General features: G+C 35.0%; 1 protein-coding gene and 1 long non-coding RNA gene across 12 annotated transcripts in view; one reads left to right on the forward strand and one right to left on the reverse strand.

Annotated features, from left to right (window-relative positions):
- LOC137236397 (uncharacterized) overlaps positions 1-12,687 on the forward strand; it is a 142,843-nt gene extending 130,156 nt beyond the window's left edge. The window contains exons 4-5 of the long non-coding RNA XR_010948394.1: positions 9,333-9,721; positions 12,596-12,687. This is a non-coding gene — a long non-coding RNA (uncharacterized lncRNA). The remainder of the gene's footprint in view (positions 1-9,332; positions 9,722-12,595) is intronic.
- Positions 1-25,729, reverse strand: part of LOC137236394 (uncharacterized protein ZK1073.1) — a 469,888-nt gene that overhangs the window by 201,891 nt on the left and 242,268 nt on the right. The window lies entirely within an intron of this gene.

Below are 25,729 nucleotides of genomic sequence, written 5' to 3' on the forward strand. Positions count from 1 at the left end.
TTCGGAATCGGAACTTTCGGAATTAAAATTTTTGGAATTGGAATTTTCGGAATTTTCGGAATCTGAGTCTTGTTCTGAAATTCTGGGAACTACTTTTTGGTTTCTAAGGAACATATGTAGTAAGAAGCAAAGGAGAAATATTTAAACTGATTAAAGTCGAATTTGTAGAAATTGCTTACGAAAATTTAAAAGAAATTGAAATTGAATTGAATGTTGATGTGAAATTGAAAGAATTATTCGGCAATTTAATTAAAGACTGAATATTTATTGATAAATTGAATGTATATTGAAGTAATTTAATTTAAATTGATTTCAAAGGAAAATATTTTATTTTGGTAAAAGGACTTGGCTGTTGATAACGGACGCACCGCTTTACTAAAAAAATCTCAATATGTTTGTGCTATTACGGACGCACCGTTTTTATTAAAATTGTATTATTTTATTTTTATAGATACGGGCTCACCGCATCTTTTCAAATTTGTATTACGAATATCCTCGGACGCACCGGGATTAAAAACAAATTTCATTGGTTTTGTACGGAACCACCGCTTTATGCTAAAAAAATATTTTTCATGTTATTTTTTCCTCTTTGATGGAGTAGGGCAGAGTGGGACTAAAACTAGAAAACTTTTAAAAATGTATTTAATTTCAGCAACTGTTAACAAGCCAAAAACCAACAACGCCATTAATGATGATTAAAAAAAGTTTCTGTTTTTTATCCGACCCTGTCCCACAGTGCCTACCTTTACACATTTTGCACACATATATATGTCTGTATATTTCAGGAAATTGTATGTTTGTATTAAAAGTTTTTTTTTTTTTTGTTGTTTAATGTAATTGAATAAGTATGATAATAAGTACGGTAATTTTTGAAAATTGGAAATATAATTTGGAAATGTATTATTTTGTAATAGAAAGGTTAATATGAAATAATTTTTTTTTTTTTTGATAGAAAATATAAGAATATTCAATGGAAATTGACAAAAATGTAAGTTTAATTTATTTATTGTAATTTATGTAAGTCAAAAATTATTTCATACCAACTGCTGCTGCGTTTCGATACCGCTTGATCGCTTGCCGTTATGTAGCTGCTGCTGCTGCTGGGCTGCTGCTTCGGTTGCTGTTTTGCTGCAGCTGCTGCGCTTGCTGTTCTGCCATGTACTGTTATTATGAAAGGTGTCTGTTTGTTGCTTTTTGGGCTTACGGTGGTTTGCCGCTATGCTGGTAGCGTGGCTAGGGCCGTTATAAGTGGCGTGGCTAGTGCCGTTTTTACAGAACAAAAAATGTTTGGTACAGTCTTCAAGTTATGTGTTTTAATTTTTTGTGTTTTTGTTGTTTTTCTTTCCACGATTGTATTATTTCTGCTGCCGTTTAGTTCGTTGTTTATTTTATAATAGTTTATATGATCTTATTATTTCTGTATTCTATTAAGTCTTTTTATTATATTCTCTGTTATGTGCTTTTATTTTTTCTGATTTTTCTGCACTAGTCACCGGCACAAACACCACCATGAACTCCCACCAAGTAGTATAGTTATTCAAAAATATTTCTGTTTACAAACTTTTCAAATTTTTGCACATTTGTGTTAATTTTGATATTTTTTTTGGATCTTTAGATTTTTGTAAATTTTTTTTTTTGTAAGTGTTTTTTTTTTTTTATTTTATAATTTTTTTGTAATGGTTTTTAAATTTTGTAATTTTTATAGTTTTTTTTAAAGAACGTTTTTTTGTATAGTTTTTGGAATTTTAAAATTTTTTTTGTAAAATTTTTGCATGTTTATATTTTTTTGGGTTTTTATTTGATTTTATGTTTTTTTTTTCGTATATGTGTATTTTGTTGTAATTAGTATTTCATTTTCTTTCGATTTTGTAATTTTTTGTATGTTTTTTTGGAGGTTTACTTCATTTACATTTTCAATTAATAAAAAAAATTTTTTTTTATTTTTTTTTAAATTTTTATAATTTTAGGTTTTAAGAGGCCTGCCTCTTCGCTACTATGGCCGCCATTTCGAGGCCCGGCGTCACGGTCGCCATGAAAGGTGTCCCTTAAAGACACCATGAAAATCGTTGTGTCCATCTTGGACACCAGGAATATGCTGTGCACACACACACACACACCGCGATACACACTTACTTTTCGTTTTCAATTCCTTTTCAATAAAATGTTTGTACTTTTAGTTTTGTTAAGTTTAATTGTTTTTATTTATAACTTTTGTTCTCTTTTACACGTCTTAGTCTTTTGGTAGTGCACTTAGTTTGTAATTTCTAGTTTATTTTTAGATTTTAATTTCTTCTACCACTTTTAATTTCTACTCGCGTGTGTAACTGTTGCCGGTTCCGTCTCAAAACTGTATCTACCCACGCTGCGTTGCCATTTTTCCTATAGCTGAAAATGCAATTGGCACTGCTGAGTGCAATTGGTATTGCTGTTCAGCAACAGCTGACGGCGCTGCCACTTGCACGCAGGGGTGTGTTTTGTTGCGTAAAGCGGGTAACGCAGTGCGGTTATAAGGGCATTTTAATTTTAATTAGGTACCAAAAATTTACTCAACGTTAAATGGCTTGAGTGGAAAAAAAAAATTTCCTTTCTGTTATGTTTGGTTTTACCGGTCTGTAAATAATTCTTTATTATATTAATTTGTTGTCTTCAAGGCCAAGTTTATTATTTTTGTAAAATGTATATTTTACAAGTTATATTATATTAAATTATTATACATAGAAAACGAGTAAATTAGAAAAAAACAAAGTTCATAGACCGTATAGCCGACTTTTTCAAAACCGATGACGGTTGATCATCAGCGATCCACTTTGCAAGTTTCTAATTATAACTCGTTTTCTACTACTGCTATTATCTCATTAGACGAGGATTTTTGTTGCAGTCCATATGGGTTTTCTTTAAGCTGTTTTTTTCTTTAGAATTTCTATGTATAATAATTTAATATAATATAACTTGTAAAATATACATTCTACAAAAATTATGAACTTGGTCTTGAAGACAACAATTTAATATAAAAATTTCCTTTAGTTTTTCCGTTTTTGCTTATTTTTCATTCACACCACCCAATCTATATATATAAAAATCAAATTCTGTGCGTATTACCTATGGAAACGTGTATCCCACACTTCAATCATCACCAAAATTTGGCCATAGGTTCCTTCGATCAACGGGAAGGTTTTAGGCTAAAAATAATTTGGATATATAAAAGGGGCGTGGCACCTCCCATACAAATGAAATTTTTGGTGCTGCATAACTTTGAAGGTATACATGCTAGAACATTCAAATTCAGTAAGGAGTTATATGAGGTCAATCCCTAACACCACCAAGAAAATGTGAAATTTGGAAAAAGGAGGCGTGGCACCTCCCATACAAATCTATATATATATAAAAATCAAATTCTGTGTGTGTATTACCAATGGAAACGTATTTCCCACAATTAAATCATCGCCAAATTTTGGCTATAGGTTTCTTCGATCAACGGGAAGGTTTTAGGCTAAAAACAAGTAAGGAAGGCTAGGTTCGGGTGTAACCGAACATTACATACTCAGTTGAAAGCTGTGGAGACAAATTAAGGGAAATAACCATATTGTAAAAGGAACCTAGGGTAACCCTGGAATGTGTTTGTATGACACGTGTAGCAAATGGAAGGTATTAAAGAGTATTTTAAGAGGAAGTGGGCCATAGATCTATATATGGACCTTAGTTCTATAGGTGGATGCCCTTTCGAGATATCGCCATAAAGGTGGACCAGGGGTGACTATAGAATTTATTTTGTACGATATGGGTATCAAATGAAAGGTGTTAATGAGTATTTTAAAAGGGAGTGGGCCTTAGTTCTATAGGTGGATGCCTTTTCGAGATATCGCTATAAACGTGGACCAGAGGTGACTTTCTATAGTGGACGCATTTCGGAATATCGTTATAAAAGTGGACCTGGTTTGACTTTAGAATGAGTTTGTACAATATGAGTGTCAAACGAAAAGGGTAATAAGTGTTTTAAAAGGGAGTGGGCCTTTGTTCTATGGGGTGACCAGGGGTGACTCTAGAATGCGTTTGTACAATATGGGTATCAAATGAAAGGTGCTAATGAGTATTTTAAAAGGGTGTGGACCTTAGTTCTATAGGTGGACGCCTTTTCGAGATATCTCCATAAAGGTGGACCAGGGGTGACTCTAGAATTTGTTTGTACGATATGAGTATCAAATGAAAGGTGTTAATGAGTATTTTAAGAGGGCGTGGGCCTTAGTTCTATATGTGGACGCCTTTTCGAGATATCGCCATAAACGTGGACCAGGGGTGACTCTAGAATTTGTTTGTACTATATGGGTATCAAATGAAAGGTGTTAATGAGTATTTTAAAAGGGAGTGGGCCTAAGTGCTATAGGTGGACGCATTTCGGAATATCGTTATAAAAGTGGACCTGGTTTGACTCTAGAATGCGTTTGTACAATATGAGTGTCAAACGAAAAGTGTAATAAGTGTTTTAAAAGGGAGTGGGCCTTTGTTCTATGGGTGGACGCCTTTTCGGTATATCGCCATAAACGTGGACCAGGGGCTTAGTTCTATAGGCGGATGCCCTTTCGAGATATCGCCATAAAGGTGCGCCAGGGGTGACTCTAGAATTTTTGTGTACGATATGGGAAGGTGTTAATGAGTATTTTAAAAGAGTGTGGGCCTTAGTTCTATAGGTGGACGCCTTTTCGAGATATCGCCATAAAGGTGGACCAGGGGTGACTCTAGAATTTGTTTGTACGATATGGGTATCAAATGAAAGGTGTTAATGAGTATTTTAAAAGGGCGTGGGCCTTAGTTCTATAGGTGGACGCCTTTTCGAGATATCGACATAAAGGTGGACCAGGGGTGACTCTAGAATTTGTTTATACGATATCGGTATCAAATGAAAGGTGTTAATGAGTATTTTAAAAGGGAGTGGGCCTTAGTTCTATATGTGGATGCCTTTTCGAGATATCGCCATAAAGGTGGGCCAGGGGTGACTCTAGAATTTTTTTGTACGATATGGGTATCAAATTAAAGGTATTAATGAGGGTTTTAAAAGGGAGTGGCCCTTAGTTGTATATGTGAAGGCGTTTTCGAGATATCTACCAAAATGTGGACCAGGGTGATCCAGAACATCATCTGTCGGGTACCGCTAATTTATTTATATATGTAATACCACGTACAGTATTCCTTCCAATATTCCAAGGGCTTTTGATTTCGCCCTGCAAAACTTTTTCATTTTCTTCTACTTAATATGGTAGGTGTCACACCTATTTTACCAAGTTTTTTTCTAAAGTTATATTTTGCGTCAATAGACCAATACAATTACCATGTTTCATTCCTTTTTTCGTATTTGGTATATAATTATGGCATTTTTTTTTCATTTTTCGTAATTTTCGATATCGAAAAAATGGGGGGTGGACATAGTCGGATTTCGTCCATTTTTTACACCAATACAAAGTGAGTTCAGGTAAGTACGTCAACTAAGTTTAGTAAAGATATATCGATTTTTGTTCAAGTTATCGTGTTAAGGGCCGAGCGGAAGGACAGACGGTCGACTGTGTATAAGAACTGGGCGTGGCTTCAACCGATTTCGCCCTTTTTCACAGAAAATAGTTATCGTCCTAGAATCTAAGCCTCTACCAAATTTCACAAGGATTGGTCAATTTTTGTTCGACGTATGGCATTAAAAGTATCCTAGACAAATTAAATGAAAAAGGGCGGAGCCACGCCCATTTTGAAATTTTCTTTTATTTTTGTATTTTGTTGCAACATATCATTACTGGAGTTGAATGTTGACATAATTTACTTATATACTGTAAAGATATTAACTTTTCTTTTAAAGTTTGAATTTAAGAAAATTTTTTTTTAAAAGGTGGGCCTGGTCGTTCTCCGATAATTTTTATTAAGCAGACATATAGTAATAAGGGTAACGTTCCTGCCAAATTTCATCATGATATCTTCAACGACTGCCAAATTACAGCTTGCAAAACTTCTAAATTACCTTCTTTTAAAAGTGGGCGGTGCCACGCCCTTTGTTCAAAATTTTACTAGTTTTATATTTTGCGTCATAAGTTCAACTCACCTACCAAGTTTCATCGCTTAATCCGTATTTCGATATCGAAAAAGTGGGCGTGGTTATTGGCCGATATCGTTCGATCTGAGATGAGTGCCCAGGAACCTACATACCAAATTTCATCAAGATACCTCAAAATTTACTCAAGTTATCGTGTTAACGGACAGACGGACGGACGGACGGACATGGCTCAATCGAATTTTTTTTCGATACTGATGATTTTGATACATGGAAGTCTATATCTATCTCGATTCCTTTATACCTGTACAACCAACCGTTATCCAATCATAGTTAATATACTCTGTTAGCTCTGCTCAACTGAGTATAACAAATTGAAATTCTTAAAAAGTTATTAGTCAATCCATTTTCCTTTCATAACTTTTGTTACGTCCGAACGGTAAGTAAGTCTTGATATCAATTATTTTAGTGAAGTTTCAGTTTATATTATTTTGTTGAAAAGATGGCCAAGGCTGCAGCAGAAAGCGCAAAAGCGTGGCGATTAGCTTTAAAAGAAAATCAGTCAAAAGCCAGGTAATATCGCGAAAAAGATGCCGAAAGGAAACGAAAATTTAGGAAAAACCTGAAAGTGCTCCCTGAAAAATTAAGGACAAGCAACTACAATCGTCAAAGAACTTTTCTAGAGAGAAAAAAAGCAGAAAAAGTATAGTAGTTGAGCCGTACAGCTGGAAACAAACTTTAGGAAATGCCCTTAAAAAAGTAGAGAGAGCCTTGCCGCAAGATATCAATAAGAAGCGTAAAATAATCGATGTCCTTTATAAAAAGTATGTAGGCAAGAGCATAGCTGATTGTAACTACACAGAAGAAGAAAATGAAGATGAGGACTCTAAAACAATATATAACTTCTTTGGTCGTGAAATGGCGGGTGGAAAAAATACACTCTTGAAGGGTCGTAATTCGCTACCTGTAGCTAAGCGTTGTATGGTAATGACTGTAAATGAAGCATATCAATTATTTAAAACAGAATTTGTTCATACAAGTATATCACGAATACAATTTTACTACAATATACCAAAAACCGTGCTTTTGAGTAGGGACATGCCCCATAATATGTGTGTCTGCAAATACCATGCGAACTTTTCTTTTATGTTGGAAGCTATGACCAAGAAAATCCCAATATTTCCTTCTAAGTTTGATGACTTTTTAAAAAACGTCTGTTGCGATATCAATAATGAGATGTGTATGTTAAATCAATGTAAAGATTGTGAATTCGACATAACATCAACTTTAGTTCCTTTACGCTTCGTAAATGAACTGAATGAAACTATAAAATGGAAGCATTGGCGGACTGTCGACAATCGGATGCTTTTAAGTGTATCTGAAGAGCCAATGAAAGAGCTCATTTTTGAAATAGAGTCCCAGTTGCCTGCATTCAAGCTGCATATATTTATTAAGCGCACTCAAAAAACTTATTTTGAAAACTTAAAAATGAATCTTATGTCCAGGGAACTAGTTAACCAAATTGATTTTGCTGAAAACTATAGAATTACAGTACAGAACGAAGGCCAGTCTGCTCATTTCAGCTACACACGAGTAACACTCTTTACATGCGTAGCATGGATCGATTGTCCGGCACCCTCAGTTGCTATTGTAAGTTATAAATTGACACATAGCAAACATGACGTTTACTCTGTTTTTGCTGAAGTTATCAAAAACTTGCAGCAAAGATATGACATTTCAAAAACTTTTGTATTTTCGGATGGTTGCAACAGTCAATTTAAAAATAAGTTTATCTTAAGAACCATCTCGCACTTTGCTCAACGCTTCAATACGAAATTTTTTCAATGGAACTTTTTTGCCACATCACATAGCAAAGGAGCGGTGGATCGAATTGGAGCTGTCGTGAAACGCAAAGTCTGGGAACTTACCAGAACACAAGACATAGTCCTGAGCAATGCCAAAGATTTTTATGATTGTGCAAAATCAAACATCACTGGAATTGAAATAATTTATATTTCTTCCGTTAAAATAAATGAAGAAACAAAAGGCTTAGACGGAATATGGAATAATGTAAACAATATAAATAACTTGATGTGTTACCACAATTTTACTTACTCTCATAAGAAACATATAACATCGAAGTCAAAACCAATAAATATTTATATCTGATAACACAATTTCTATGTTCAACTAATTTTGCTATAAAATAAACCCGTTTTCTTATATCTTCATATTATTTATTTTTGATTTAATCTATAATTTACATTGGAGGAACATATTTGCAGCGTCCGTAACGTAAGTTCCGAACTTATATGTGTCATGATTACAAGGTCAATTCAAAACGTAGACTGTTTTTATAATGACTTTCGCTTACTTAATTTTTTCACTTCCAAATCCTTCTTGGCGGCTTTATATATCTTTTGCCCAATTCGCAGGAATTAGATGAGTTATAGGAGAACATAAATGTTACTTCCATTTTGATTAGCGTCCGAACACTAGTTCGGATCCCAAAAAAAAATTCTTAACACGACATACTTACAGTTAAAACACTTTTTATATGTAAGTACTATCTCACAGTATTACTTCTACCCTGAGACACATATACTTTTTTGCTGTAGCGAAATCTAAAAATCCAAAGGGGCGGGCGAACATAACGTCCGTCACGCCAGGACTTGCCCATATGTACATACATTGGATTGAAATAGCCAGAAAAAAAATGGGAAAAAAGGCAAACAATTGCCAAATATTAGGGTACTTTTTGTGAGAATTTAACTTGCACTTCGTTAATTAAGAAAACTCTGGGTTAAGAAAGAGGCGTGGCATCGCTGCCCATTTCCAAAGTAATTTTTCGCAAAGATTTAGCCAATTATACTCTTCTAAGGTCCTTTTGTATCTCTTTTATTTAAAATTGGGTGTGACCCTAATTCTGTTTCGCCTTTTTTGGACCCATTACTTAAGAACAATGCATTTTGTCAGAGGTGGGCGGTGCTATTCCACTTTTTGCAAATTTCAGCTTCAGACAAGCACTTCGTCCAACACATGTAGTTCAAAGAAGTGTTTATGCCCCTAGAACCTACTAAAGGATTTTGCATCAATGATTTCGCTTATTCTTTCAGCCAATCGAAATATACATTTTTTTTAAAGCGGCACCTATTTTGTGTAATTTGCTTTTTTTAACAACTTGAGGACAATTCGCCTTGGGTCATTTTATTTGAATTCATTGTTCATTATTAATTTTTCAAAAAAAAAAAAAAAATTATGCAAAATGAGCATATACATTTATTATATTTATTTTTTCTTTTAGTGTTTTGTTTTAACAACTTGGTGAATTGAGTGATGCAAAGTGCGTGTTAAGCTGACATCGGAAGCGGCAATTAGTTTCTTATAACTGGCAGTGATGCGCATCCGTTGATACCACTTTCGACCAAATCTGACCAATTTTTGGCATGAACAATAAATGGCCTAAACAGTCTTAAACCAGTAGAAAATATAGTAACGCGACGGATGCCGCCGCCGCCGCGCCGATATTTTTGACATTCGGCGGCGGCGTGCGAAAAACGAAAAAATCGGCGGCGCCGGCAGCGTATATCTGTACTATGCAGAAGTTATCACACTTGTTTTATCCACAATGTTCCGGACGACTACTGACAGCCATGTAAGAAATGTATTCATCAATCGTATACATTTTAAAAGGTAAATTAATTAAAATTTGTTAAGATTTCCAATATATTTCTTAGAAAAAATGTAGTGTAACTAACATAGATTTTGTCATCAATGATTTGACCTTACCTATCGTTTTTAACCAAAAGCGTATACTTGCGCAATTCATTTGGAATTTATTATTTCACGTTTATGTTCATTCAAAAATTGGTATCGTCGATACCTGAGATTGCCGGCCTAGTGGCTAACCACTTACGTACATAGGCTACATAGTAATTAACTGTAATTGAAGTAAATTGCCTGTCATTTAACCCTTAGCTGGTGTATCGAATTTCAAAAATTTTGATATAAGGAAGTCTATATCTGTCTCCATCCCCTCATGTCATTATCTACAACCGTTATTTAATCAAAGTTACCATACACTTGTGCATATAAATATTGTCTAGACTCCGACCCAAATATACCTAACCTAGGCTTATATACTTAGAGTATTAAGGCTTGATTTATAGTTAAAAAGTTACTTTTATCGTGGTTGGTACCCCACATTCTCTTGCAAAAACATCAGAACGTTCACAGTAAAAGGGTTGTTTTATTTAAGGCGACGTAAACTTATTTTCCAAATTCCTATAGAAGCCGTCCAAAACACATTAATTTTACGAACATAAGAAATATGGAATGCTTTAATCCATTACAAATTAAGGCCTCATTAACAGTTTGAACAAGATCTTGCTTATGTCATCCCACTTAAGTTCGATCAGTGTTATTGTTCAAAATTTATTGCACTGCACCAAACTCTGGTTTTTTCACAGTGTACGATAGAACATATTAGCTAGCGGTTTGGAAACAAATAAGACTAATTAACTGCACACTTTGTACACATCATAAAAATATAAAGCTAATAAATAAGAAATTTCTAGAGAAATGTTATTTTAAACAGCTGTATAAATATTTTGTATTTTTCATCATTAAGGGCATTTTACTTTTAATTAGGTACTTCTAACCAAAAATTTACTCAAGGTTAAATGGCCTGAGTGAAAAACAAAATTCCTTTCTGTTATGTTTGGTTCTACTGGTCTGTAAATAATTAATTATTATATTAATTTGTTGTCTTTAAGGCCAAGTTTATTATTTTTGTAAAATGTATATTTTACAAGTTATATTATATTAAATTATTATACACAGAAAACGAGAGAAAAACAAAGTTCATAGACCGTAGAGCCGACTATTTCAAAACCGATGACGGTTGATCATCAGCGATCCACGCATTGAAGGCTTGACGTTTAGCGCATCAGGCCATCAACGCACTCTGCAAGTTTTTATTTATAACTCGTTTTCTACTGTTTGTTGTTTTTTTTTTACTCTTTACCACCGTCAATCTGGTGCTATTATCTCATTAGACGAGGATTTTTGTTGCAGCCCTTTATGGTTTTTCTTTAAGCTCTTGCTTTTTTTAGAATTTCTATGTATAATAATTTCTACGTATAATAATTTATTTTAATATAACTTAGTCTTGAAGACAACAAATATAATAATTAATAATTTACATACCAGTAAAACCAATAGAGAAGCATTCAAATATGCTTTGGAGTAGGAAGCTCGTGGCAAGGGGGACGTCTTCACTATAAATGGGCCAGTGAAGTCAACGCCGGTTCCGTAAAAGGACACCGAGTAAGTGACACGTTCGGGGCATAGCGGCCATTATTTGTGAACACATTCGTTGCTTATATATAGTGCACCTCTTGCAGTTGAATATGCATTTGTTTACTTTCTGCTTGAGTCCGGTGATGTAGTATTCCGTCTGTATCATGCAAATAATTAGTTGCTTTTCGCCATGGTGCAAAACTTTATGGAGCAAATCTAGAATCAGGGAGCAGAACTTCGAGTTGTCTGGGATAATAATTGTACAGCGTCCATTATAGCTCATATCAGTACTTGAATACTTTAAGAAAATTATCCTATGACCAAGTAAAAAAACATCTCAGTTTTTGAGAACACTACTTGATTGCATATATTAAGGGAAGCGTTTCTATGGGGTAAAATCAAGCCCACTTTTTCTTCGTTTTTAGGAATTTATACGATTTTTTTTGAGTGCACGCAAAGAGGACAGATATACAATGTATATTATACATATACCTATCCTCTTTGGTGCAGGTATCAACATTGTGCAATGAATTAGGGCCCAAAAGCTTCGCTGGTCATGTTATGTTCAGGTGCTTCCAATTGGTACGAGTTATCGCAAAGCAGGAATGACTGGAGTGACTTGATAAGCAAAGGCGGAAAAAGCCTAAGCGTCAACTGACTTAATTTTATTAGAAACATCTTTTGGGACTCATATTGTTTTATGACGAGGCTATTCTTTTGCAAAGTATTGGTTAGAAGCATACTCCATTACGTTTTTGATATTCACGTCTTCTTTTGATGATTTTTTTTTTTTAAATTAAGATTTTAAGACTACTTCATCTAGCGTAAGACCTGAAATATAAAAATAAGGCACAACTTGCTTACTCCGTCGCCCATCTTGGTGATTTTTCAAAACAACCAATAGGAGCTCTTGTGGATAAACCAAGTGTGATAGAAAATTTCTCAAACCTTAATTTATTAAAAAACTAAAATTATGACCTTAAAGATCCCTGTGAAAAGAGTTGCAAAAGCAAATATATAGATGACCGTGTTTATATCCACAGTAGAGCGTGCAAAATTTTTAAATAGTGTTGTGCAAAATCAAATCTACACAAACATATCTTTTTGACCACGAGCAGTAGACCTCCATAGGTGGTACACCTAAAAAAAAAAAGAAAAATGCCAAGGCAAGGGATCATGCATGTAAAGTAAATTAAAATAGTAATACAAGTTATTGAGTCATAAAATTTAATTTATTGCAACAACCTTTAAATGTTATTTTTATAGAGTGCACTATTCCAAGGAAGATATTAAAGTTCTGCTGATATAATTGATTTAGTATTTGGCAGTAAATTGGCCCTATTTTTTCTTCCATCACTGTAAGTATTTGCACAATTGAATTGATATATTAATTTAAGAACGATTATGCGATATGTGTATATATGGTCAATTATTATATATCTACTTTGAATTTATATACTTTCAATTTATAAAATTATTTTATCATGTACACTTTTGTTCATGAAAATTCTTGTATTTGAAATATAATTTGTTTAAATTCATTAAAAATTTAAATCTTAAAATATTAAGAAAATAAAAGTTTTTTTTTTATTAAAAATTATTAAAAATAATACATTATTATTACAAATAATTACATTGGCGATCCTGTAATCGAACTGATTAAACCTCACAATTTTTAAAAAAGTTAATTAGAATAAATGTTATACCAACATTGTTGAAACTATTTGGTCATCATTATAACTTTGTGTGACTAACAGGATTCAGTGGAATCTCAACTATTATTATTAGTGCTATCAGTAGTCATTAGTTACCACCAACTCATGAAAAGGATGAAATGAAAAAAATATTTGAGACAACCATCATATCAACATTGCGGAACGAATAACGTGAACGCCATTGCTAATAATTTCAACAATCAAAATTTCAGCAAATCAAACTTTTTTTTGATAATGAAATTTCCACATATTTTCAACAAATAATTATTAATATTTTTTATTTTAATACCTTCATATGAGTATACATATTAGACTGAGACGATTTATTAACCGATATCGCGCCAAAAATAATTTTCGTGCCTGCGAAATTTAATTTTTTTGGCTTTTCTCAACTTTGATTTTTAAGGTTTTTTTCATGACCTACTAAAAAAATTTTCATTTGATTGTAAAATTCTCATGTATACCCTATCCGATGCAAAAATGTCCGCTAAATAAAATATATAATAAAATAAAAATATTTTTTTTTTAATGTTTTTAGTAGCTCATGAAATTTCGCATGCTCGAAAATTATTTTTTTGGGTATGCGTATTGGAACTTTTTTTCTGAGCCCAAATCCTATCGAAAAATCGATATCGGTTAACTTTCGTCCATACAAATCGACCCATCCTAATATATATATTTAAAATAATAATTTTATTAAAGAATTTATAATTCAAAATTAATTAAATTTAATTATATACTAGCAGACGTTGTTCTGCCCTAAATTTGGTCTATCTGCATACATTTTAATAAGCTTTTTCCGTCTAGCCCTGCCCTCCCCCCCTATTCACTTTTTCTTAATCCTTTTGTTCTCTCCTCCCTACGTCTTTTTCGCTTCATCTATCTCTATCTTCGTTTCACTCTATCTCTTTCCCAGTCTCCTTCTTCTTCCCTCTTTTCTCTTCTCTCGAGTTTGTCATTCTTCTTCATCCCTTATTGCCAGTCCCAGAGGGTGGTATGTATTTTGTTCCAGTCCCATTGCGAGTCTGAGTCCCAGTCCCACTCCGAGTCTCAGTCCTAGTCCTAGTCCTAAGCCCGTTGCTGGTCTACTTCCTGAAAAAAAGGATCGTAAATACTAATATAGGCAAATTTATATACCAAATCTCGGGCAAATCGAATACGACGTATGTAAATAGGTATGTGGGTATTATTAATTCATGTCTTTATTTGGGCTTCGCATGCATATTTATCAGTTTTGCCAGGTTGATACGACTAAATCGAATATCACAATGAAAATTACTTAAAGCTCTCAGCAACATCTTTCATTTGATATCCATATTACAGACACATTCTAGGGGTATCCGGGTCCAGGTTTTGGCCACTATCTGGAGACCCTAGTCACCCAGTGGTATAAAGATTACTCTATACTAAAGCACACATCAACAGCTTCAATTTGATACCCATAATGTAAAACCACATCCTAGTGTTACCTTGGTCCACGTTTTGGCCTATATCTCGAGACTATAGCCACCAATAGGTATGAAAACTTCCCTGTACTAAAGCTCTCATCAACAGCTTTCATTTGTTATCCATATTCTATAAACACATTCTAGAAATACCCGCGTCCACGTTTTTGCCTATATCTCGAGACCCTAGTCACCCACGGATACGAAAATATCCCGTATCAAAGTACTCATAAACAGCTTCCATTTGATACCCATATTGGACAAACATATCCCAGGATTACCCAAGTCCACGTTTTGATCTCAAAACCCTAGCCAGAACGGGATAAAATATATACATCACATTAGAAACTTCAAAAATAACAGCATTTCTCCACTATTTAATGGATGTTATTATACATATAAACCTTCCTCTTCAATCCCTCTACTAAAAAAAACAGCGCATCAATATCCGCTGTGTAGTTTTAAAGGTTTGAGCATTCAAAGGGACATAGGGACAGAAAAAGCGACTCTGTTTAATACTACGTAGCGATAGTGATACATGCAAAAATACCAAAAAATAAAACTTTTGTTTAAGAATTTTAAGGAAATGTTCAATATTTTTAACGAAAGAGTATTTTTCAAGAGATGTATGCATTCTTAACCATTTATTATTATTTGTGTATGTACATACATATGTATGTGAAGCAGATATGAAAATACATAGTACATACCTATAAACCTACGGCCGAAGTTAAATAACGCAGCGAATGCTATGTATATACCTATATGTCGCATCATGCCTCACTCAAAAGTAATTTGCTCGCACAGTTGACACCGAACAATCACACACACGAATTTTTTGGTAAAAATGTTACTTTTGTTTATACAATTTGGCTGATATAAGAAAGGAATCAAGAATTTTTTTTATGCAAACCGAAGGAAAATATTTCAAAGTTTTACTGAAAACTATAATTTTTTAAATCCATCCATCCGTTTGTGAATTATAGCTGTGTAAACAACAATTTTATGATTTTTTACTACGTTTTGGTAATTTGCCACGCCCCTATAATATATATCTTCAAGTTATATTAACTGTACCATCTCACGTAGCTAAGCTTTCAAATGCAAAAAACCGTTTTAAAATCGGAGCATTCTGTGTGAAGTTATGTGCATACATGGCATTTAGCGACTTTATTTTATTAGATTTATAGATAGATATAGATAGATAGATAGATAGAAGATAGATATAATTTATAGTTCAAATGTTTAATATTCAACAAAATTAATAATTTAAATTTCCATCTTTTATCAATTTAACATTATCATTATGTGCAATCTTACTATTATTTTCTTGTTAACTCCCTTGCTTGTGAAATTTTTATTTTTTTTTATTTTGCTAAAGAATGCATTCTAGTTCACTCATTCGTACACGTAATTAAACAAATTTAGAAAACCAAAACAATAATAACATAATGAATACGATAGATCAAAATATAACACAAAACACACATCCAAAACCAACAACAATACAAGACAACTTAAACTCAAGACAAAATATAGTTAAATCTATTAAACTGCCTTCATTTTGGCAAAAATGTCCTGATGTTTGGTTTTTAATCGTTGAAGGACAGTTTGAAATTAATAACATAAACGATGCTAATTTTAAATTTCAAAATGTCCTTGTAACACTTCACTTTAAGACGTGATTTCGGATTTCCTTTTTTTTGGCAGACATTGATACTCCAATTATTGGTGCAAACTTTTTAGAAACATTTGGTATATTGGTTGATATGAAAACAAAGAAATCACAGATTTTAAACTAAATTAAAAGTTTCAGCTTCTTCTGGTTTTTGTGAAATATATTCAATTAAAATATCTTTTTCAGAAAATAAATTTACCAACATTTTAAATCAATTTCCTTCAATTACTTTTGAACAAAAGGTGTTTTATCTTTTTCTAAACCTCGTCGCTTCGATCCAATTAAATTGAAAATAGCTAAAACTGAGTTTGAAATTTTAAATAAAAACAACTTTTTCTAGACCTTCTGGTTCTCATATTGCTTCTCCTCTACATTTAATTCCTAAAAAAGAACCCAATGACTGAAGACCTTGTGAAGATTATAACATCTAAACATCCAAACATCCAAACTTTCCCATTTATAATATATACTAGCCTTTACCCGCGGCCCCGTCCGCTAGGAGAAAATGAAATATATGGGCTGTTCACGTTAGCCTGCTTATTAAGTTATATAAAAAACGAAAGAACTAAATGAGATTATAACCTGATAGGGTCCCCAAACCGTCCCGAAATTATCTCGAAAAAGCCTCGAAATGAATTCGATGCCACCGAAAACCATCCAGAAATGCTCCAGGAAGGGTCTCCAAAAGGTCCCGGAATAGTCCGAAATGACTCCGACGGGATCCCGGACGGATCCCGAAAACAATACAGAAATTATCGCGGAAGAGTCCCAAATTAGCCCGAAATAGTCCCGAAAAATTCCCGAATTGACCCCGACGGGATCACGGACGGATCCTGAAAACCTTGCAGAAATTATCCTGGAAGAGTCCCAAAGTGACCCCGAAAAAGTCCCAAAATGACCCCACGGGGACCCGGACGGACCCCGAAGACCATCCTGAAAAGATCCCGGAATGGTCTCGATATGACCCTGACGGGAATACCAATAAGTTTAAGCTAATTATAAAAGCATGTTAAAAAGGCAGCAGGTGCGTTGAAGCGAATGAAGAGTTACAAACAAACAAACATACAGGTCGTGCTAATAAAAGCGTGCTAATAAAATCAATTGAAGGAGGGCGGATGGAGGGAGGAGAAGGACAGCACTACTCATCGTTTTTCTAAAATTGTTTAGATTTCGATCTGTATGAGCCAGATACCAAAAAAGGTTGACTTAGTAGACAATTTATATTGAGTTATAACAATTTATAGATTTTGCACCAGATGGGGAAGGGGGTTGGGACGGAGGGTGTCACTGCTCACTTTATAAGCATTCGACTTATTTGACCCTTTGACTTTGTAATATTTCAAAAGTAATTGTTCGAAGGGTCATGTGACCTCGACCTTTCCATTTGCGGAAAAAATTTTGCCAGTAAACTCTTTTCTATCTGTGTCCCAAATTTCATCAAAATTCGTGTCGCCGTTCCGGCGTGATTCATTCACAAAGACGAACAAATTTAATAATTAAACAAGTAAGGAAGGTTCAGTTCGGGTGTAACCGAACATTACATACTCAGTTGAGAGCTATGGTGGCAACATAAGGGAAAATAACCATGTAGGAAAATGAACCGACGGTAACCCTGGAATATGTTTGTATGACATTTGTATCAAATGAAAGGTATTAAAGAGTATTTTAAGAGGGAGTGGGCCATAGTTATATAGGTGGACGCCATTTAGGGATACCGCCATAAAGGTGGATCAGGGTTGACTCTAGAATTTGTTTGTACGATATGGGTATCAAATGAAAGGTGTTAATGAGTATTTTAAAAGGGAGTGATCCTTATTTCCATAGGTGAACGCCGTTTCGTGATATCGCCATAAAGGGGACCAGGGGTGACTCTAGAATGCGTTTGTACACTATGGGTGACAAATGAAAGGTGTTAATGAGTATTTTAAAAGGGAGTGGGCCTTAGTTCTATATGTGGACGCCTTTTCGGCATATCGTTATAAAAGTGGACCAGGGTTGACTCTAGAATGCGTTTGTACAATATGGGTATCAAATGAAAGGTGTTAATGAGTATTTTAAAAGGGTGTGGGCCTTAGCTCTATAGGTGGACGCCTTTTCGAGATATCGCCATAAAGGTGGACCAGGGGTGATTCTAGAATTCGTTTGTACGATATGGGTTTCAAATGAAAGGTGTTAATGAGTATTTTAAAAGGGCGTGGGCCTTAGTTCTATAGGTGGACGCCTTTTCGAGATATCGCCATAAAGGTGGACCAGGGGTGACTCTAGAATTTGTTTGTACGATATGGGTATCAAATGAAAGGTGTTAATGAGTATTTTAAAAGGGAGTGGGCCTTAGTTCCATAGGTGGATGCCTTTTCGAGATATCGCCATAAAGGTGGGCCAGGGGTGACTCTAGAATTTTTTTGTACGATATGGTTATCAAATGAAATGTGTTAATGAGTATTTTAAAAAGGAGTGGGCCTTAGTTCTATATATGGACGCCTTTTCGAGATATCGCAATAAACGTGGACCAGGGGTGACTCTAGAATGTGTTTGTACGATATGGGTATCAAATTAAAGGTATTAATGAGGGTTTTAAAAGGGAATGGCCCTTAGTTGTATATGTGAAGGCGTTTTCGAGATATGGACCAAAATGTGGACCAGGGTGATCCAGAACTTCATCTGTCGGGTACCGCTAATTTATTTATATATGTAATACCACGAACAGTATTCCTTCCATTTGATTTCGCCCAGCAAAACTTTTTCATTTTCTTCTACTTAATATGGTAGGTGTCACACCTATTTTACCAAGTTTTTTTCTATAGTTATATTTTGCGTCAATAGACCAATACAATTACCATGTTTCATCCCGTTTTTCGTATTTGGTATATAATTATGGCATTTTTTTCATTTTTCGTAATTTTCGATATCGAAAAAGTGGGCGTGGTCATAGTCGGATTTCGGCCATTTTTTACACCAATACAAAGTGAGTTCAAATAAGTACGTGAACTGAGTTTAGTAAAGATATATCGATTTTTGCTCAAGTTATCGTGTTAAAGGCCGAGCGGAAGGACAGACGGTCGACTGTGTATAAAAACTGGGCGGGGCTTCAACCAATTTCGCCCTTTTTCACAGAAAACAGTTATCGTCCTAGAATCTAAGCCTTTACCAAATTTCACAAGGATTGGTTAATTTTTGTTCGACTCATGGCATTAAAAGTATCCTAGACAAAAAAGGGCGGAGCCACGCCCATTTTGAAATTTTCTTTTATTTTTGTATTTTGTTGCACCATATCATTACTGGAGTTGAATGTTAGCATAATTTACTTATATACTGTAAAGATATTAACTTTTCTTTTACAATTTGAATTAAAAAAAAAAATTTTTAAAAAAGTGGGCGTGGTCGTTCTCCGATTTTGCTAATTTTTAATAAACAGACATTGAGTAATAAGAGTAACGTTCCTGCCAAATTTCATCATGATATCTTCAACGACTGCCAAATAACAGCTTGCAGAACTTCTAAATTACCTTCTTTTAAAAGCGGGAGGTGCCACGCCCATTGTCCAAAATTTTACCATTTTTCTATTCTGCGTCATAAGTTCAACTAACTTACCAAGTTTCATCGCTTAATCCGTATTTGGTAATGAATTATCGCACTTTTTCGATTTTTCGAAATTTTCGATATCGAAAAAGTGGGCGTGGTTATTGTCCGATATCGTTCATTTTAAATAGCGATCTGAGATGAGTGCCCGGGAACCTACGTACCAAATTTCATCAAGATACCTCAAAATTTACTCAAGTTATCGTGTTAACGGACAAACGGACGGACGGACGGACGGACGGACGGACATGGCTCAATCGAATTTTTTTTTCGATACTGATGATTTTGATATATGGAAGTCTATATCTATCTCGATTCCTTTATACCTGTACAACCAACCGTTATCCAATCAAAGTTAATATACTCTGTGAGCTCTGCTCAACTGAGTATAATTATAACTGTTCCTAGGGGGCCCCTAGGAAAACATATAGCTATAGATCCTTTTCTGAACATATAGCTATAGATTCTTCTAGACTATTGGCCGTCCAGCTGTTCTGAGTGATTGATTCACAAAGAGAAACGTCTGGACAAACATCCAAACTTTCGCATTTATAATATTAAATAACATTAAGATTAAGATAAGCTTAAGATGTATGCACGGTTCAAGGTTTTATATAGATGTTAGTCTAAAAGATTGTGTATTCTGCTTACTTACAGAATAATTTCGGCATCATTCCGGGACCATTTCCGTACTCCCGAGATTATATCAAGACAGTTTGCAATATTTTTCAGGATGAAATCGGAACTATTTGGGGCCAGTTTGAGAACGTGTATGGAATCTTTTCGGGACTACTTTTAGAATACCTCAGGATTATTTGGGGATTGTGCTCGAAATCGTTTCAGAATTTTTACACATTAGATACTTTGAGACTATTAAAGTTCGTTTTCGGGATTATTTGAGGAAAATTTTCGGGACAATTTCAAATTTTTCTAAGACTATTTCGGGACCGTTTAGAGACTGTGTTCGAGATCTTTTTGGAGCTGTTTCATCCGTTTCTGAATTATTTTCGTAATAATATTCGTATCGTCGACACCTTTTGGGAATTAACTCCATACAGTTTCAAGATTGTTTTCGAAAGTATTTCAGGATTGTTTAGGGAATCATATCGGAAGAACTGCGCTGCATATTTTTTGACTATCGCCGGATCTGTTCGTTGTTTTTTGGAACTATTTCAAGATTATTAAAAAAAATTTCAGCGGAGTATTGGATCTTCTTTTTTTAAGAACCCACTATATCCTTCCTTCTGTTTATCATCGTGTCCTTGTCTCCGCGACTGCGAGTATTTCGCGATTTGTTGGGACTTTTTAAAGACTATTTTCTGGACGATATCGTTATTTTTTTCAAGATCATATCTTGGCATATCGTGCGGACTGGAACGCGGTTTTAGGCTAGTTTTACGAATATGTGAAAGATGAAAAAACTTTTAAATCCACAACAAATTAACTCCTTATTAACACTTAACGAAAGTTCGCGCAGTGTTATTGCTCAGAATTTCGTGCACTTCTCCCAACTCTGGTTTTTTGGCAGTATACCATAGAAACTATTGGCAGTTTGGAAACAGATAAAACTAATTAAGTTAACCCCTTGCACTTTTCTGTATTTATTCACTAAAAAAAACAGCCATTGTACATATGTCAATTTGATAACACAATTCAACTGTGCAAATATACATATATATATAAAACAATTACTAGGACATTTTCTTAAGAAAATTTATAGCAAAATGTTTTCTCAAAGCCACTCTCGCTTCATTTCGCTGGTATATGCGCAAATTAATTCCGTTTGTTTAGCTAATTAAAAAATTCCATTATAGTTATTAATTAAATAAGCTTATTAGATCACCCAAAAATTTCCACAAGCTATAATTGATCGAGGCGGCCGCCGTGGTGTTATGGTAGCATGCTCTGCCTATCGCCCGAGGGTCATGGGTTCAACTCCTGGGCAGTGTAACATCAAATATAAAGAAAAAGATTTTTAATTAAAACCAGTTTTTCTAATAGGAGTCGCTTCTCGGCAGTGTTTAGCATACACTACGAATGTATTTCTGCCATGAAAAGCTCCTCAATGAAAACTCATCTGCTTTGCAGATGCCATTCGGAGTCGTAAAAGCATGTAGGTGTCGTCCCGCCAATTTTTAGGAAAATTAAAAGGAGCACGACGCAAATTGGAAGATAAGCTCGGCCTAAAATCTCCTCGGAGGTTATTTCGCCTTGCATTTATTTATTTATTTTATTTATAATGGACCGAGTGAACACAAACAAGATTTTTGTTGTGTAGCCTTGACTTTAATTAAGATGTATTGTTTATATTTAAAATCCGTGAAATTTTGACTGAAAGGTTATGACCCCGACGGTATCCTGGACTTATCCCCAAAACCATCCAGAATAGATCTCTTAAGGGTATGCAAATGTTCCCGAAAAATTCCCGAAATTACCCCGATGGGATGCCGGACGGATCACGAAACGCACCCAGAAATTATGCCGGAAGGGTCCCCAAAGATCCTGAAATAGTCCCGAAATGACCCTTACGATATTTCGAAAACCATCCAGAAATGATCCCGGAAGGATTCCCAAATGATCCCGGAATAGTCCCGAAAAAGTCCCAAAATAACCCCGACGGGATTCTGGACGGATCTCGAAAACTATACAGAAATTATCCCGGATGAGTAAAATGATGCCGGAAGGGTCCCCAAATGATCCCGAAATAGGCCCGAAATGTCCCTGACGGAATCCCGAAAGTCATGCAGAAATGATCCCGGAATAGTCCCGAAATAACTCCGACGGTATCCGGGACATATCCCGAAAATCATTCATAAATTATCCCGGAAGGGTCCCAAAGTGATCCCGAAATAGTCCCGAAACGATCCCGACGGGATTGCCTGGCGGATCCCGAAAACTATCCTGAAATGATCCCGCAAAAGTCCCGAAATTACCCTGACATAGTCCAAAAAAAGTCCCGAAATTACCCCGGCGGGATGCCGGACGGATCCCGAAAACTACCCAGAAATGATCCCGCGAAGGGTCCCAAAATGATACTGAAAAAGTCCCGATATGACCACGACGGGAGCCCGGACGGATACCTAAAACCATTCAGAATTAATCTCTGAATGGTACGCAAATGTTCCCGAAAAATTCACGAAATTACCCCGACGGGATGCCGGACGGATCCAGAAATGATGCCGGAAGGGTCCCCAAATGATCCTTAAATAGATCCTAAATGACCCTGACGGTGTTTCGAAAACCACACAGAAATGATCCCGGAAGGATTCCCAAATCATCCCGAAATAACCCCGACGGGATCCCGGACGGATCTCGAAAAGCATACAGAAATTATCTTGCAAGAGTCCCAAAAGGATCCCGAAATGACCAGACGGGATCCCGGACGGATACCGGAAACCATTCAGAAATGATCCCGGAAGGGTTTCGATATAACCCTTACTGGATTACAAATAAGGTGAAGCTAATTAATAATAAAAGCATGTTAATAAGGCAGCAGACGCATTGAAGGGAATTAGGAGTTACAAACAAACATACAGGTTAAGCTAATAAAAGCGTGCTAATAAAAACAATTGACGGAGGGAGGATGGCGGGAGGAGGCCGGGAGCACCACCCATCGTTTTCCCAAAATTGTTTAGATCGCGATCTGTATGAGCCAGATACCAAAAATTATTGATTTAGGAGAACACTTTAGGATATCACTGCTCACTTTGTAAGCCATATTTGACCCATTGAGTCTGTAATATTGGTGAAGGTCAGTAAACGTAAAGTTATAATGTGTAAAAATTATTAAAAAGCAATTATTCGAAGGATCCTTGGACCCCCGCCCCCTCTCCATTTTCGAAAAAATTTCGCCAATAGACTATTGTCTATCTGTGTCCCAAATTTCATCAAAATCAGTGTAGCCGTTCTGGAGTGATTCAGTCACAAAGACGAAAAACTACAATAATTAAAAAATTATAACTGTTCCTAGGGGGTGGGGATCTCCCCTCTTTCCAAAAAAATATAGCTAGTAGATCCTTCTAGACTATTGGCTATATGTGTGCCAAATTTCGTCCAAATCCGTCCAGCCGTTCGTGCGTGATTGAGGCACAGAAACAAACGTCTGGACATCCAAACATCCAAACTTTCCAATTTATAATATTGTGACGGATATTAGCATCACTAATTGATCTCACACCCCTAAGGTTATTAAATAAAGGCACAACAACATTAAAGCAAGCTACATAAACACATTAATCATCATTTACCCACATATATGTAAGGCAACAGAGAGATACTCATCATCAGCCGAAGTAGTACTCACATATACACACGCATATGGATAAAAACTACAAATATACATGTATATGCTGGTAACCAAGCATGAAGTTCACGAAATTACTAAACCTTAGCAGAAATGGGTGAACGAGGAAACCGAGAGTATAAAAGCAGAGCAAACTGAGTAGTCAGTAATCAGTTTGATTTAAACACGCTATCAGTTGCGATTGAAGTATAATTGTACTACTCCCAAAGTAATCTAATAAAAAGCATTTTCATTACTGAATATTGGAGTTATTTATTCGACAATTTAGCGATTTGAAAGTTTACGGAAGGTGTAAAATAAGCGGAGTTTCCCTAAATTCGTTACAATATAAATTAGATATTAAGATTAAGATTAAGATTAAGATATGTGTGAGAACATTCAATCGATATTTGCTGCAGCTGAATGTGAAATTTGTGTTAATGTTACAATTAAAGGAAAACTGATTCAATGGAAATGTACTTCACAGTGAAATAATCGCACTTACAAGTGCTTGAGCAACAAACGAAAGAGAAATGAATGCTGCATTCGAACTGATTTTGTAGGGCACTGAGTATTTCAGTATAACAAATATTTAAGAGATGAATGTAAGATAGTTTAGATGCGGTACCTGTACTGTATTAACTTCAATTTATTCTCCATAGAAACACAGTCTCTAAAATTATCGCAAGATAATGAAAAGGGTAGGACTAGGTAGTGGGTACTTTTATTGTATTGTTATAGAATTATTCCAGAAGTTTTATTAATTTATTTATTGTACTTGATTGGCTTGATCTGTCTAGAAGATAAATTATTTAGGTCGCGGGTTCGAATCGAGCTCAAGGCCTAACAATAGTTTGTTTTATTATTATTATAGTTATGATAAATTTTTTCTTAAATCAACAAATCAATTCGCAAGAAACAGAACAGAAGTAGAAATTATGAAGACAAACAAACAGGACCGGATTAACCCTCAACGGGACCCTAGGCAACCATAAATTTGGGGCGCTTTTTTCACGTCCGTTGTCTTCTTTTTTCGATTAAAAAATGCAAACTTATATCTTTCATTAACATTTTATTGTCACAGTGTAATGATATCAATAAAATTATACACATTATTAGCATACCCTCGCCCGCTTCGCTAGTCGATAAATTCAATGATTTGCTGAAAGAGAATAAAATGAATACGAAACAATGCAAATTCTTTGATACAATTTCATTCGAACTTTATTGTAACACTTTTTGGTAGACAACGATTTTGATTTTTCCATCTTTCGCGTAAATGAATAATGACGATGGTTTGCCTTCTCTTGAGCAAGCTACATACAATTGTCCATGAGAAAAGATTGGGTATTCTAAATTAATACCGCACATTTGTAGAGACTGTCCTTGTGCCTTATTAATTGTCATAGCGAAGGCAAGGCGAATAGGGAACTGCAAACGTTTGAAATCGAATGGAAAATCCGTCGGAATCAGTCGAATTCTGGGTATAAAAACGTCTTCTTCTTTGTACTTCCCTTTCAAAATTGTTGCTTCAATAACGCTACGCATTAGCTTCTTCACAGCGAGTCTGGTACCGTTGCAAAGTCGTGGCACATTAATGTTGCGCAGCATAATAATCGGTGCTCCAATTTTTTATCGTAAATTATGAGGTGGAAGGCTTGGCAAATCGAGTGAGTTTAAGAATTCAGCTGGATAATTTAC

The sequence above is a fragment of the Eurosta solidaginis genome, chromosome 1, assembly GCF_040869045.1.
Source record: "Eurosta solidaginis isolate ZX-2024a chromosome 1, ASM4086904v1, whole genome shotgun sequence".
NCBI lineage: Eukaryota > Metazoa > Arthropoda > Insecta > Diptera > Tephritidae > Eurosta > Eurosta solidaginis.